The 13,180-nt window shown below is 33.1% G+C and overlaps 1 non-coding gene across 1 annotated transcript; it reads right to left on the bottom strand.

Moving 5' to 3' along the window:
• Positions 1–11,795: 11,795 nt before the first annotated feature.
• On the bottom strand, positions 11,796–11,902 carry LOC139894841 (small nucleolar RNA R71). The gene has a single exon (XR_011775321.1). It is a non-coding gene; the product is annotated as a small nucleolar RNA R71 (small nucleolar RNA).
• Positions 11,903–13,180: the final 1,278 nt, after the last annotated feature.

Genomic DNA, 13,180 nt, shown 5'->3' with positions numbered 1-13,180 from the left:
AACTTAAGTGGTTGAAGTTTATTCTATGAATTATCGATGGCAATGTCAGACAAGAAGACATGTTTCTGTTGAATCAACTAGTCCTTAGAATAAAATAAAAAAAAAGAAATGTCCCACTAGTCTAAAGTGATAAAACATGTTGGCACCTTTATCCTTTTTAACATGCAAGTAACGGCCAAAACACTAGAATAATACACCACCATAAAGTACTACTTGATATATTAATAACAAGTGGGTCTTGAGATAAAAGTAAAAAGAAAATGACGGTTTGTTAGAGGAAACTGAAAACAATTCGGTATATAGCAGTAGGTTTTAATGAAACATAAACAATTACGAATGGGTGGTGTACGTGTCATGATTTACGAAGTGGGGTGGTTTGAAAGGGACACAGGAAGAAAGCTATAGTAGTAACGGGTCGATCATAGTGGTGGTTGGTTGTATTGTCCCGGTTTGAAACCAAATTAGTAACCAGAAAAGTAATAGTATTGAAAGGTGAAAATAATAGCAGCAGTCTGTATCAACAACAATCGAGTTTACAACGGGTCGTGTGATGGAACAGAAATAAATCTTAGTAGATGCAGTGGCAATTCGATGGTGTTATTTCATGGTGGTTCTCGGTGGTTCAGAGAGGTGGTGTTTAGCTTCGGTTGAAACAAAAATGGATGTAGCAGCAAGGGTGATTTCAGGTGTTTGGTCACGGTGGTTATTGTAGCCGAAGGTATTAGAGGATGCTGGTGGTTGTGGTTTGAGAGTGTCTTGGTGGTGGTGACAGTTTGATGTTAACATGGCTCGTTCGAGCAGTAACGGAAATGGATGGGTTCTTGTGTGGTTTTGTTTGGTTTGCAGTGACCATAAACAGAAAATGAAAGTGAGTTTATGGTGGTTTAATGAGTGAAAGTGGTGTTGATATTAGATGATGATGGGTTGTTTTGATGAAAGTGGGTTTGGTGATAGTTATTGTCGAGTGATAACTAGCTCATCATAATGGAAATACGGATGGCAGGAGTAGTAGTAACCGAAAGGGTGTTCGGTTATGTTTGTTAATGGTAGTGTTTTAGTGATTGTTCCAACAAAGGTGATGAGGGAGATGGTTGTAGGTTTGAAAAGTGTTTGTTTTGATGGCTTGAGTGGTCCGATCGAATTAGAAGAACAAAAGAAAATTTTGTTGTTCTTAGACGTGCAGAGAAAGAGGGAGATAGATGAATATGGTTGATATATCTATTATGTATGTATATAAGAGATAAGAGATGGATATATATTAAAAGAAATATTAATTCAATTTAATAATATTACTACACAACATGATAGATTCATAATTCAAAAGCAAATAGTAACATGGTTGATGAATTCAACTTCACGGACGAATTCAATCAATTAATAACAATATTATAATTATAATAATATTAATAAATATAAATCATAGTGTGAATTTGAAAGATGCAGAAATCAAAATCGAATACAAATAATAATATAATAATAATTATAATATAATATAAAGTTAAAATGTGTGATTAAGTTAGCCATCGTCTACTATTTCATTCACAGACTGTGTATCGTGCGAAATCAGTGGCGAATAAAAGTGTTCAGAAAAATCTCATATTTTTAAATTAACTATATTTATATATTCAATATACCTTATTCATATATGTATAGATATGTTTTAAATAATAATTATTATATAGTGTTTTATTTTACATAGTTAATTATAATATATTCCAAATTCATTATTTATATATACTTAAATATATACATATCTATTTACAAGTAATTGTTCGTGAATCGCCGGGAATAGTTAAAGGGTAAATGAATACATGAACACAATTCAAAGTTTTTGAGACTTCAACATTACAGACTTTGCTTATCGTGTCGGAAACATATAAAGATCAAGTTTAAATTTGGTCAAAAATTCCCGGGTCATCACAACATATGTATTTAATATTAAGAATAAATGGAGAAATTTACCACATACTAATATTAATGATGATGGGTCGTGGTGAATCACATGAAACCCTAATTTTTCAACCACCGTACCACACCACCAGAATAACCCTTCCAGTATTCCATATTAGAAATATATCGGACGAAACCGTAATTTCGGCCGACAACGACGGTTGATTCAACATAATGGATGGAAAATGTATCTGCGGTGCTTGCGACTGCGAAGATTTTGAAACCGGTTAGCGGCGACAACACTAACTACGATTTCTGGCTGACCACCTGAAATCTTAATTTATAAAATACCAGTCAAGTGGCGAAACCCTAAACTATACAGAAATTTGCATTCAATCTAAGGCAAAAAGCAAAAGGAAATGATTGCAGATGAGTAGTAGCTGCAGAAAATAAGTAACAACATACAATTACACAGCAATCGGATGATGAATTAGAGAGGGGGATGGAGGCCACGATTTGTGGAGGATGGGTTAGGGATCGTTGTTCATCCATATTCATATCCATATCTATATCCATTTAAATTCAGTTAAATCATCCATATCCATATTCATATCCAATGAATTAAGCGGGTTAATGGATATCCATTAGATATTTAAGAAATATTATACTGATGCAATGAAAAACAAAAACATAATATAGTAAAAATAAATACAACATGACATAAATTAAAATTCGTTTGCAAGAATGTGTAATTTTGTAGAAAATTTAACATAATTTATTAAATTTACCATCAAACATAGATTATGATAAATTATATGTGTAAATTTTATGTTTATTATGTGAGATATACATGTTTTAATGTTTTATTGCGAGTATTCATAGTATATTCATTAAATGAGTGGAAATAAAATTGTATGTGTAATGCTAAACACATTTGTAATAGTTATTGTGTATGCATATATCTATATTATGTATTTTTATATGCATTTCGGATGTAAATGGATATATCAATGGATGAAATTTTTCATCCATATCTATATCCATTTAGGTTCATCCATATCCGTATCCGTATCCATTTAAGATCATCCATATCCGCTTTAAGCGGATCGGATCGGATGGATATCCATCGGATCGGATGTCCATTGCCATCCTTTTGGGTAGTCGTGAGGCTGTAGAAGAGTTTATTATTTTGTTGTCAAAAATTAATTAAAGGGGTGAACAAATTAATAGGGGAAGTTAATTTAACAAATGTCGTTTTAGCCTTCTTAATAAAGCTAACGACAAATTTTGGGAGGGCAATTAGTATATAAGGTAAATTGTTATCGGCATGTATAAAAGGTTTGTGAATAACGGTTATATATTGACTTTATAGTAACGGTCATCAAGATATACAAAACTTTTATGCACGTTAATGATAGTAGGTAATAATATAAATCTAATATATTTTTATTAAGATGTGATGTTAGAAAACCGTTAATTTTAAAACTATATATAGATATAGATATATAGAGTGGTTATGACTTGACCTCTTAAGTAGAATTAAAGTTTCAGATGGTTTCAAGTTCAAATATGCTAAAAAAAACCTCGTAGCAACATAATAACACCCCTGAGATTAGTTAGGCTCGTAAAGCGAGTCGAAAAATCAGTATCTAATAATTAAGAACATTTCCATATATAAATATAACATTTCCATTTATAAAAAGAAGTGAGTGTTAGTAAATTATGTTAATTGGGATTGTTCATGGTTACGATTAGGGGTGAATCATGTGGGTTTCAGTAGTGCGGTTCGGGTCTGATTTAGATAATGGTTACTTTCCTTTATTTGTTAGTTTTATAAGCATTCACGGGTTTGGTCGACACTGCATATGGTTTTTAGTGTTGAAACTTCAAATGGTTTACAATGTTGATCAATTGGTTGGTTGGTAGTGTAGGTTTTCAAATGTTTCTCAAATTATTTTCGCAGGTGTTATTCATGATTTCTACCCATGTGTTTTTGATTCTGTCTTGCCTTGGCGGCAGGGCCGGATTTAGGGTAGGGCGAGAAGTGCGACTGCACTGGGTATCACAACATGAAGGATATCAAATATTTAAGATCAATTCTCCAAATTTTTGAAAAAAAAAAAAAATGAAATTTTCGAGTAAGGTTTAATGGCAGAAAGTAAGATGAGGAAGAGACTTCTTTAGGGAAAGAGAAAGTGATAGGGTAAAATTATAAATGTGAGCCCCAACAATTATTATTTCTTTGTAATCAAATTATTTTTTTTTGCTATAGAAAGGTTTGGACTTGGGATGGGCCTTTGGAGTTCATGCGGGCTTAAAAAAATTCATATTTTATTTTATCTCTACTAGCTTTGTAATATTTCTACTCTTAATAATTTTATTTTTGAATTTTAAATTCACCGATTTAACTGTTACTCCGTATTATGATTATGATTACATGTTATATACTTTTTTTTTTTTGGCAAAAAACTTTAACTTTATAAGACTCGAGCTTCATCAAAAAAATAAAAACCGCAACAAAGATACAAACTGAGGCAACGAGGCCCTCACAAGACTAACAACCACTACAAGAAAGCTAACATGCTAACGTCAAAAACTAAAACACAAGCACAAAAAAAAAAAAAAAAAAAAAAACTAATACTGAGACCCGAAACGTAAACTTGAATAACCTTCAACGTTAACCTTTCATATTACCTCTTTTCTTGACCTTAAACCCCTTCCTCACTATTTGTTTCGGAAGCGCCTTCGAATTAAGCAGTTTACCCTCCAACCTAATGCATCCTTCAAGATCTTTCGCCACCTCCTCAAAAAAACTATAAGCATTACCCGAAGTATTACCTGCATCTAGGCCCAACAAACCAGGCCCAGTCCCATCAAAACTCTCAGCACCCACAGCTACCTCCCGACCTGTCTCCAGTCCCTGCATTTCTTGAGTCAAATCTACCCGAGGACCACCATCATCATCCATCACCAGGTTGCGAACCGGATGAACAGCCGAAACTCCATTCACCTCCACTACATCAGGAACTCGATCCGATCCACAAACCCTATTATCCACATTGAAATTCTCTGAAACCACATCATCATCCCCTAAACTTAAACAATGAGCCCTTTTGCGACTGCGAAAACCATGAGAATCTAAAGCCGCTTGAGCCTTGTCTACAGAAAACGTAACTGAGGGACACCGATCTAAACCAAAAGCTGCACAATCAATATGTTTACACCCAATGCCACTACCACCCGTATGAGGACCCGTATGCACCTTGGAAGAACCCCCAACTTCAAAATTACCGAACACAAAATTGCCATTACTGCGAGCAAAGAGCTCGGACTGAACCACAGGACTCGACGACACATCCGTGTCACCCAATACACCCATATCAACATGTCAACCAACACCACCCAAAAGAGTGGAACCGAAACAAACTCCCGTATCCCCTAGAAGATCACCCGAATGTACATCCTTCAAAACAGAAGCGTTTAACTCCTGCACAAAGTCACAAGAAGAAGAAAGAACCTGTATTCTCTCCACAGCTAATGCGCCGGAGAGCTCGTTAACCCAGATCTGTCCTTTAGCAAGTGAATCAGAGATTAACGCCACCTGTACTAGCTCATGAAGATGTTTAACACATGTAGTTTCAATAAAAGCAAACGAAGATCCAATGCTTGATAAACCAGACGAGGGTTGAGCCACCTTCACCACCGTACCCACACTGCGAGCAACTCTCTTAATATTGTCGTCGGAAACATACTTGATCGAAAAACTTCGTAATTCAACCCAAACAAACCTAAAAAACTCATTAGCCTTTGGAGAGAAAGGAACCACCATCTTGAAACCGGACCCCGAACCCATCACAAGAATATTGGAATACGAATCCAGATCAACACATTCGACCACCCCAGCAAACGTGCCCATTATTCTGAAAGTTGAAATACGCCCTTTGCATTTGAGCAGGAACTCTTTAACCTTGGCCTCCACAAGAGGCGTAGAATCAACCATGAGCACACACCGATCCAAATTATCAGCAATGGCCCGATTTGGTGTAATTGACACACAAGTTCGAGAGTGAACACCACGGGTAAAATTCCCACCACTTCACCTACATGGCCGTCCAACAAAGATAGGTTTTCTGAAGACAATAGATCCGTTCATCTCTTGAATCGCCAAAGAAGCGTGTTCAATTTGTTCAAAGGTAATAAATGCAAATCTTCGAAACGACCACGATTTGATTTCCTTAATCGGTCCAAACCTGCCGAAAGTGTCTTTGAGCATATTATGTGAAATCCCTTCTAATCTTCCAATAAAAATGGAGTCACCCATTTGACCATGTCGGAATTATTCCACTGCCAGAGAAGAGGAAAAAAAGAAGAAATTGAACGAAGTAATTCTTGTAGGTGGTTTATGGTGGTGCTAGGAAAGGAAAATGGAAGTTTATGGTTGTGAAATGGTGGAGGAAGGTGGTAGTAGGAAGAGGACAGTGGAGATTAGCGGTGGTAGATGGTTGGGAAGAGTGAAAAAATTCAAATATTGAAAGGGAAAGGGTGATTTACGGAGAGGGTGATATACGGAGAGCATCTTACAGCTCACATGATAAAGGGTTTTTTTTGTTATGTACTTATCTTATAGATATTTTGAATTAATAATTAATAAAGTGTTATCACCTAAAACCTTTGATAAGTTATTTAAAACTTTAGAAACTTTAGTTATGAATTTCAAATAACTCATAAGATGTAATACAGTAATAAATCAAGTTTTTTTTTTTTTTATCGATGATATTAAGATCATGCACACCTGATCATAATAATATATATTTTAAGTATAACAAAGAAAAATAAATGAAAGCGAATTTGTATTCATATTCAAAAATAACTCGATATAAAGATATTAAAGTTAACATTCATCTACAAATTAATTCTTAAACAATTATGTCTTTTCAAATACAACTAGTTTATAACCCGCGATTTCGCGGGTTTTTCAAATAAAAGATTATGAAATAGAGGCATCATATTGTATAGGAATGAAACTCATTTTCAAACATAAAAAAAAAAGATAAATGTGATGGAATATAATGCATAATGTTATAATAGCACTTGAAAATTAAATCACAATTACGTAACACGAAGTACAATACATTGGTGTAGTGAATCCATAGCAAGTATATGAAAATAAACTGAATAGTAAAGAAATTCTGAAACGGACATTTCATGTTTGTGGTTGCGATTGTCAAGAATAGTCTATTGCTTCTAGTTTGTTAAATCGATACAGTTTCTCGGGCCCGGAACTTTACAATATTTATTATACGTATCTATCTACATCTTTTATATATTTCATAGCTTTAATCCAATACAACATACAACAATGGACGATAAATGTAACAAACACCAAACTTGTATATATATTGACTCATTCTGCTATTTACAAACAGTAAACTTAACATATAACTTTTGAATAAAAATGTAAAAGATCAAAAAGTGATGAAGTGTATTAAACTGGAAAAGAGCATTTCATCAAAGAAAATGAAATTGTTAAGAAATACATAGCAACAAGATGCGCTTAAGAGTAGTTCCCTATTAACAAATTCTAATCAGTAACAAAAATACTAACTCTCACTTCAAACAAAGAGCCAATTCTAAACCAAAAATATAATAACAACCAGTTGGTAACAACGCGCAATGATGAACCATATTCTTCCTTAAGCATGCATTATTATTGGTCATGGATTAAACGTCCAAATATGGTGTTTGATGGCTAAACCATAATTTTGAGTTTACAGCCATAATAAGATTTGATATCTGAAACGATGTGCGTCAAACATGAGAATTCACCACCAGATCATTCATAATAAGATTTGATATCTGAAACGATGTGCGTCAAACATGAGAATTCACCACCAAATAATGATCTGGTTTCGACCCGTTTGCAACAACCCTACTTTTTCCGTCACTTCTGTTAACTGCCTCTTAATCGTTTTAACGGCGATTACTTGATTTTATATGTGTTTAAGTGTATTAAATGCATACTTAATCCCTGGAGGGTTACATGAATTAATATGGGTTAATATTTGATAATGTTAAAAACGAACATATATTTCATAGCATTATCCTTCAAGAAAGACAAGCTTTTAGTTGCAATTGTTCTATTTACAAGTAATATTCGTTTAAATAATAAAATGTGAAGACAAAAGACAGATTCGACGATTTGAAGACGCAAATGACCAAAAAGCTCAAATGTACAAGATACAAATCCAAGTGGTTCAATTTATTGATGTGAAACGTCTAAAAATTAAAAGAGTACAAGCCGTAAAACACAAAGTACAAGATATCTAAGCGTACGAAAGGACATTCAAAAATCCGGAACCGAGACATAAACAGACTATCAACGCGCGACTCAATGTAGCTAAAATTACAAGTCAATTATGCACATGAATATAATATAATATATATATAATTATATAAAATTATATATATTATATTATATTATTAAATAAAACGTCGGCAAACTAGAAAACAAAGTGATGGCTGCTGATCCAGCTGGCCATACGATCGCGTGGCACCCAGATGCTGGCCAAGTCCTATAAATTGAAGCGTTTTCGGACGAATTATGTACACAATATTCACTGATCTCTGTCACTCTCTCAATTTATATTTATATTTTATAATTATAATTTTAATATTAAGTTAATAATAATAAGGTTATTATAGCGAATGTTTTAAGGTTTATAAGTCGAAATTCTGTCCGTGTAACACTACGCGATTAATACTCATTGTAAGTTATGTTCAACCTTTTTAAATTAATGTCTCGTAGCTAAGTTATTATTATGCTTATTTAAGCCGAAGTAATCGTGATGTTGGACTAAATATTAAGATGGGGTTATTGGGCTTTAGACCATAATTGGGGTTTGGACAAAAGACCGACACTTGTGGAAATTGTACTATGGGCTATTAATGGACTTTATATTTATTTAACTGAATGATAGTTTGTTAATTTAATATAGAGATTTACAATTTGACGTATTTATAAATAACCACATACACTCGATCGGATACGATGGGCTGGATATTTATAAGTACTAATAATCGTTCATTTGACCGGACACGGGGATGGATTAATAGTCAATGGACTCATTAAAACAGGGGTGAATTACATACAAGGAAAATTGGTGTAATTGTTAATAAAGTATTAAAACCTTGGATTACACACAGTCGATAACCTGGTGTAATCATTAACAAAGTATTAAGACCTTGTTACAGTTTAAGTCCCCAATTAGTTGAAATATTTGACTTCGGGTATAAGGGTAATTTGACGAGAACACTCACACTTTATATTTATGACCAATGGACTATTGTGGACAAAAATCAGATAGACGTATCAAATAAACCAGGACAAAGGATAATTAACCCATGGTAATAAATTAAAATCAACACGTCAAACATCATGATTACGAAAGTTTAAATAAGCATAATTCCTTTATTTTATATCTCATCGTACTTTTATTTATTGTCATTTTAATTATCGCACTTATATTTATCGCACTTTTATTTATCGTCATTTATTTTTACGCTTTACTTGTATTTTTAATTATTGTACTTTTATTTATCGTCAATCACTTTACGCTTTAAAATAAGTTCTATTTATATTTTATATTTTGCATTAGGTTTTGACTGTGATATAAGACTTAAAATCGACAAACCGGTCATTAAACGTTAAACCTCCTTTTATAATAATAATACTACTTATATATATATATATATATATATATATATATATATATATATATATATATATATATATATATATATATATATATATATACAAATATAGTTAATAAAAATATAGTGTAAACTCAGCTGATTCCTGTGGAACGAACCGGACTTACTAAAAACTACACTACTCTACGATTAGGTACACTGCCTATAAGTGTTGTAGCAAGGTTTAGGTATATCCATTCTATAAATAAATAAATAACTTGTGTAAAATTGTATCGTATTTAATAGTATTCTGTAGTAAACTATAATAGTATTTCGTACCCCATCGCTCGCACATCAAATTTTTGGCGTCGCTGCCGGGGAATATTAATCCAAAGCGAAACGCTATATTCTAAAAAAAAAAAATAGTTTTTAATTTATTTTTGTAAAAATATATTTATATAAGTTTTAAATATAAAATTATAAAAAAAATAAAAAAAAATAAATAAGTAATCGGGCCGATCACTGTAGCAGCCCAAATAATCTGGCCTGGTATCCGAAGCCATGCGATCGCATGGCCAGATCAAAGAATCCTCATGCGGTCGCATGAGGTGAAAAGACAGCTCTGAAACCTTGGACGTACGATTAGGGTTACGGTTTAATAATAATAATTATTAATTAATTAGTTAATTAGGGTTTTATTAAATAATATTTAGTTTTAGTTTATTTAAATTAGTTTTAATTAAGTATTTATAATTATAATTAATACTTTTATAAAATAATAATACAAAAATAATATTTTTGTAAAAATTGTATTTTTATCAACTTAGTTTATTTTTGTATTTTTCTTTATTATTGTTTAATTGGTAACTTTTATAATTTATCGTTCGTAATTAGTTTTCAACTTAGTTTTTGCCATAGAATTTTTATATTTCTATATTTTTAGGCTTTGTAGTAAAATCCCTTAAGTGCTTTTTCTTTAGATTAAGATTTAGGCGCTTTATAATTTTACGACGTCGCTTATCGCTTTAGTTTTAATAAATTTTAGTGCCTTTTAAGTTATTGCCGTTTTGGATATAAAATTTCTTTAAGCTTTAATACCTTTAGACGCAAGTTTTAATACTTAGTTTTTAGACTTTTAAGTTTTGACACTTTACTTTCTTATTATTATTTATCGACTTTTTGTTTTTTGACGTTTGTTTTTCGACCTCTTATTTTTCGACGCGCTTTTTCTTTTTCATTTCTACGCTCTAGTTTTTAGGACATAGAATTTTCTTTATTTTCTTTAAATTTCGACGAAAAATTATTTTAAGCGATTAAATTGATAGACATCCAAAATTTTCTGTTTCGTAGTAATAGTTGGATTTGTTAGTGGTGAGTTGTGGGCTTCCGATTTATAAAGTCCTGGCTACCTGCTGCATCTATTGGCTATTCGAAACGTGGGCAAAATCAGAAAAGTCTATTAATTTGATAACTTATATAATTTTTATCTTTATAACTAATAGGATATTCAGTGAATGCACCGAGCAAAACGTTCACCACCTTTCATACGTTCACCACCTGTAACTCGATCAAGACATTTAGCCAATATTGTCACCATAAATTTTTCTTTAGAATCATCATCTAGTCGAACAAGTACTCCAACTCAAATTTTCGATAATCCAATTTTTGAAACCGACTTCACAATTGAGGACCCGGAGGATATTCAAGGACAATTCAGAGATCCTGAACCACTAGTCATTCCTCCTGAACCACCAATTATTCAACCGGAGATTATCGAGGAAGAAACCGTTAAATCAGAATCTTATAGTGATTCAGATTCAACAAATTCAGATATGGAAGAAACGGAACCTCAAAGTATGGAAGACCGAATGAGAGCCACACGCACAGGACAAGGTCATGCCATTAATCAACCAGATGTTAATGCGCCAAATTTTGAAATCAAAGGACAAATCCTACACATGATCACTAATCAATGCCAATTTGATGATACAGCAAAAGAAGATCAAAACGAACATCTTCGAACTTTTAGTAGGATTTGTTATCTATTTAAAATCCGAGAAGTTGAGGATGAAACTATTTATCTCATGTTGTTCCCCTGGACTTTAAAGGGGGAAACCAAAGATTGGTTAGAATCATTACCCGAAGGAGCGATTGATTCATGGGATGTTTTATTTGAGAAATTTCTTAAAAGATTCTTTCCGGCATCTAAAGCCGTGAGACTTCAAGGAGAAATTGCCACATTCGCACAAAAGCCAAATGAAACGTTATATGAGGCATGGACAAGATTCGGAAAAATGTTGAGAGGATGTCCTCAACACGGTCTAGATACTTATCAAATAGTTCAAATATTTTACAAAGGAGTCGACGTCGCTACACGAAAAGACATCGACACAGCAGCTGGTGGTTTCATTATGAAGAAAACCGCAACCGAAGCTCACAAAATTATTGATAACACAGCATCCCACTCACATGAGTGGCATCAAGAAAAAGATATCTTTCGTTCATCTAAAGCGGCTAGAGCCGATTCTACCCTTGACTTGGATTCCATTTTCGCAAAGCTAGATGCTTTCGAAAGATGAATGAAAAAGATGACTAAAGATATTCACGCAATATGAATTAGTTGTGAGCAGTGTGGAGGACCACATTTGAAAAAAGATTGTCTCAATGTTGAACAAACCATGGAGCAAAGAGAGAATGTTTCATACATGAACCAAAGGCCGGGAAATAATTATCAAAATAATTATCAACCGCCAAGGCCAAGCTACAATCAAAATCAAAACATTCCGTACAATCAAAATGCCCAAAACAATAACCAACAAGGTCCTAGTAATCAACAAGTATCTAACAATACTTACAATCAGCAAAGACCTGATTATTTTAATAAACCACCACAAACCGATGAGAAAAAGACAAATTTGGACGAAATGATGGCAAAACTAATAGAATCTCAAAACCAGTTATTTACATCGCAGAAACAAACTAATGAACAAAATGCTTATGCATTTAGAAATCAACAAGCTTCAGTCCAAAATATGGAACAAGAAGTAAGTAACCTAGCAAGGTTAATTGAAGAAAGAAAACCGTGGAGTCTACCGAGCGATACAAATGCTAACCCCTGAAATGAAACAGCTAAAGCCATTACCACAAGAAGTGGTATTACACTTAAACCACCTTAAATACCTGTAATTTCTGATGACTCTATTCCTACTACACAGGCACCACAGCCTGAGCAAGAGAAGGAAACAGAACCGGTAGTTGAAAAGGTTAATGAAGATAACACAGTTAAGGCAAAGCCTTATGTTAAACCATACCAACCATCACTTTCATACCCGAGTAAAATGAGAAAAAAAAGAATTGAAGCCGAGCAATCCAAATTCTTGGATATGTTTAAACAAATAAATGTCAATCTTCCTTTTATTGATGTAATTTCAGGAATGCCAAGATACGCTAAATTCCTGAAAAATCTAATCAAAAATAGAAAGAAAATGGAAGAACTCTCGGCTGTTACAATGAATGCTAATTGTTCTGCAGTGCTGTTGAATAAGATTCCAGAAAAATTATCAGATCCAGGAAGTTTCACAATTCCATATTTTCTGGGTAG

This window comes from Rutidosis leptorrhynchoides, chromosome 2 (assembly GCF_046630445.1).
Source record: "Rutidosis leptorrhynchoides isolate AG116_Rl617_1_P2 chromosome 2, CSIRO_AGI_Rlap_v1, whole genome shotgun sequence".
NCBI classification, from domain to species: Eukaryota; Viridiplantae; Streptophyta; class Magnoliopsida; order Asterales; family Asteraceae; genus Rutidosis; species Rutidosis leptorrhynchoides.
Note: the sequence above shows the minus strand (reverse complement) of the source record. Positions and strands in the feature narration are given on the sequence as shown.